Genomic DNA, 3,891 nt, shown 5'->3' on the forward strand with positions numbered 1-3,891 from the left:
GAGAGAGAGAGAGAGAGAGAGAGAGAGAGAGAGAGAGAGAGAGAGAGAGAGAAAGGTGATTGAACTCCTCCCAGCAGTTCATCGCCCCAGCCAAGAACAGACACTCGTGAGGCTGTTCTTCCTTGTATTGTTCATCATCATCAGCCCAAGAGGCAATCCACACACCACACACTGGAGTAGGGTATTACACCACAACGGTGGCCCAAACCAGTATAAACCCTGTGTCTCTTCTGCTGTTCTTCCCATAGTTTTGATCCTAGCACGGCGGAGGGGTGCAGGTAGGTAGGAGGCGAAATCTCCACGCGCACCCTAGTGTTCGAACCTCAAGGGTCTGCCGGAACCCGAAATCCGACATTTGGCGTGCCAGGTAGGGGTGCACCGGAATTCGTCTTCCACCGCTCCGTGCCCTGTCGCATCGTCATCACCATGCCCAGCGACCAGGAAGGCAACTCAGACCCATGGCCGGTGCGGCCCGCCCGCGCAGAGCCGCTCGCCTCGGGTGACCCCGTGCCCCAGGCAGCTCGTAGTCCGCAAGGCGCTGCAGGCCACGGGCGACGCGGACAGGCTTCGACAGCTCTCACACCACAGCAGGTGCGGTCGGCAGCAAGGGCCTCCAATCACGCCGCGACCACGACACCGTACACCCACCGGGAGCAGGCGAACTCGAGGGCCGCGCTCAAGATGGCCCGAGAGCTACTGCAGTGCAGACTGCTGGAGGGCGGCCACGACGTGCTGCTGGAGCGAGTGGAAGAGCTCCTGGGCTTCGCTGCCTCGGGGGCTCACCCCTTCTCCACCCAGCTCCCATCTCAAGCCCAGGGCGACCCGCGCGGGGGCTCCACGCGCGCCCGCGGGCCCCAAGGCTACCCCGATGCCAGCGAAGCTGTCAGCGCCGGACCGGCGGCGGCGCTGCCCCCGCCCCCTGTCCGCGAAGAAGAAGGACTCAACGCGACCCACGGCCCCAGTGGGCGGCCGCGCTGCCACCCCATGGTAGGCGCGTCAGGCAGGACCGCGTGGCACGCGGGGCATTATGGCGTGGCATTCGGAATGACGGTGCCGGAGGAATACGTGCCCCTCATGATGGACCAAGGACACCCTCACGAGAACGGACAAGGCTCGCTCCTCAGCCCAAGCTGGGGGGACGAGGCACTAGAAGCTGAGCCTTTCCAGGAGCCCCGGGACGGTCCCACTGGCCACGCTGGAGGCAACGAGTATCGGGTACCGCTAATTCTTCAGGGGCAGGTATACACTAACCATGGATCGCAGGAGGTGCAGGTTGCCACAGCAAGCAGCTGCCCCGCTCCTACAGTCTCCTACCCCTCGGGAGGAGGGCGCAGGGGGCTGCAGGAGAGGGGCAGGGATCCGACATCACCACCGCGGTGTTCGGAGCAAGGCGGTCTCAGGAGGTAGGCCCTCCGCTGGGGAGGTGCCCCCAGCGGAGGACCCGTGGTCGTCGGGGGAACCGCTGGCGACCGCTCTACCCCATCGGGCGGCGTCCTGGTTTCCGGTCGTTGCTGATGGCACTAGAGTGTGGCGCAAGGTGGGGCCCTCATCTGGCGATATGAAGCAAGGCCAGTACCTGTGAAGAAGGCCCAGTGCCTGTGAAGCTCGCCGCCCTGTGACACTCTCACGTAATAATGAGTGGGGCTGTACACGCCCCGGAGTCTCAGGGGTGCCGGCCTCAGGCCCTGGGGCTCCATCCCACGCCCAGTGGCAGCACTTAGCTCCGCACTGGTGAGAAGACGTCCAAGACTAGACTAGGTGCCGGACGCGGCCTTTTGTTTGCTTTCGTTGCTCTTCCCTTTGGTTGTCGCTTTCCCCCGCTGGATTCAAGTTGGATTCGAATTTGAGATTTGCGTGTGTTCGGGGAAGGGGTGCTTAGTCTCGTTCGAGCAATTTCTTGCGTTTCGGTTACCACTTCGCCTCAGCTGCCTCCTCTCGTGAGCCCCTCGCGAGTTGGGTCAGGCCTAGCTTGCGTGCAGCCAGACTGCCGCCGCCGCGTCCTCTCAGGAGGGCGTCTTACTGCAGGTCCAACAGATTCAATCAGGAAACACTCAGGGCACCACAGCCTCCTGCGGGCTGCCCCAGGGCCAGCACGGGACAAAGGTAAACTAGCCGACTAGCGCGTCGCTTAAGCCAACCGCTTGGCACGGGCGCATAGGCAATGTAGCTCCTACTGATACGATAAACACAAGTTTTACATGAGGGGCTCCCCCTCCAAAATGCTCTCAAAGCTATCAGGCCAAAACCTGAGTTCTATTCATGCAGGGTAAGCAGGAACGGTGTACAATCAGCCAGATGAATCCCCCAATGCGTCCTCAGGAGCACCACCGGGGCCGTTGCTGGCGTCGCTGAACTCGCCATCGCTGTCCGCGTTGCCACCAGCGGCGTCAGGGCCGCCCATCACGCCGCCCTCATCGGCCGCCACGATCACGTCGTCGTTGTCCGAGGCGAAGGCCTTGATAAGAGCCTCCACATTGTCTTCCACCCAGTGCGCCAGCTCGCCTCGGACGGCCTGGGGGACTGGGGCGATGGCGGCGTCGAAATCGAAGTGGGGATCCATGCTCCGGAGATGGCTGAAGACGCGAGAAAGGGCGTGCCTGAGCAGGACGCGGCTCCTCTCCTCCACCAACCTGTCAGCCCTGATCGACCGTGCCTCCAGCTGCGTCACCACATCAGTGAAGAACTGAAGATTGCCCGCATAGTTGACTGCGTGCGGCTCGCCGACGGCCTCCTCGCAGATGTTGCCCAAGGCCGCGTTGGCTATCTCCCGGAGCGTGGAGAGCACAGGGCCGTGCTCATGCTCCAGGAGCCGCCGTTGACGTATCTCGTCCGCATTCTGGCGCGCGACGGCCTCAGGCTCCTCCACCCGCTGGCGAAGAAGGAGCACCTCGGCCTGGGAGGTGGTTAGCTCACCTTGCGCCACCTCAAGGGCGGCCCGGGAAGCATCGGCCCGCCGCGTCACCTCCTCCAGCTTGGCCCTCAGGGCAGCAGTCCTGCCTTCGGCTTCGGCCCGGATCAACCCCAGCTTCTCCTCGAACTCGTGCTCGAGGTTCAAATGCGCCATCGCCACCCGACGTCTGACCTCCTCCAGGACACGGGCTTCCTGTGCAGCGACATCGTCCTCCGCCTACGTCACCAAGAGCTCCCTCGTCTCCATACGCTCGTACTCGCGGGTACGCTCGGCGGCTTCTAGCGTGTAGGATCGAAAGTATGTCTAGAGGGGGGTGATTAGACTACTTGACCAAATAAAAACTTAACCTTTTCCCAATTTTAGTTCTTGGCAGATTTTAGCTATTTTAGGACAAGTCAAGCAATCATCACACAATTCAAGCAAGCATGCAAAGAGTATATTGGTAGCGGAAAGTAAAGCATGCAACTTGCAAGAATGTAAAGGGAAGGGTTTGGAGAATTCAAACGCAATTGGAGACACGGATGTTTTTATCGTGGTTCGGATAGGTGGTGCTATCTTACATCCACGTTGATGGAGACTTCAACCCACAAAGGGTAACGGTTGCGAGAGTCCACACGGGGCTCCACCCACAAAGGGTAACGGTTGCGCGAGTCCACACAGGGCTCCACCCACGAAGGGTCCACGAAGAAGCAACCACCCAGAAAGGGTTTATACATTTTTGTTCTAAGCCTATGATCTATACATTTTCTCTCTCTCGAAGCAAGAGAGAAAAGCAACACACTCTCTCTCTCGAAGCCTATGATCTATACATCTTTCTCCCCCTTTCGCAACAAGTTACCAAAAAGTTCCTAGAAAATGCATAGTGCTAGATCGACGCTCAGTCTTGATCTTCAGGTGGTGGTGGAGTCCGGATCACTCCAAGGACGAAGGCTTCTGTAGATGCTGAAGTAGACGCTGGAGTTGGAGCTGAAGTAGACGCT

This window comes from Triticum dicoccoides, chromosome 4A, assembly GCF_002162155.2.
Source record: "Triticum dicoccoides isolate Atlit2015 ecotype Zavitan chromosome 4A, WEW_v2.0, whole genome shotgun sequence".
NCBI classification, from domain to species: domain Eukaryota; kingdom Viridiplantae; phylum Streptophyta; class Magnoliopsida; order Poales; family Poaceae; genus Triticum; species Triticum dicoccoides.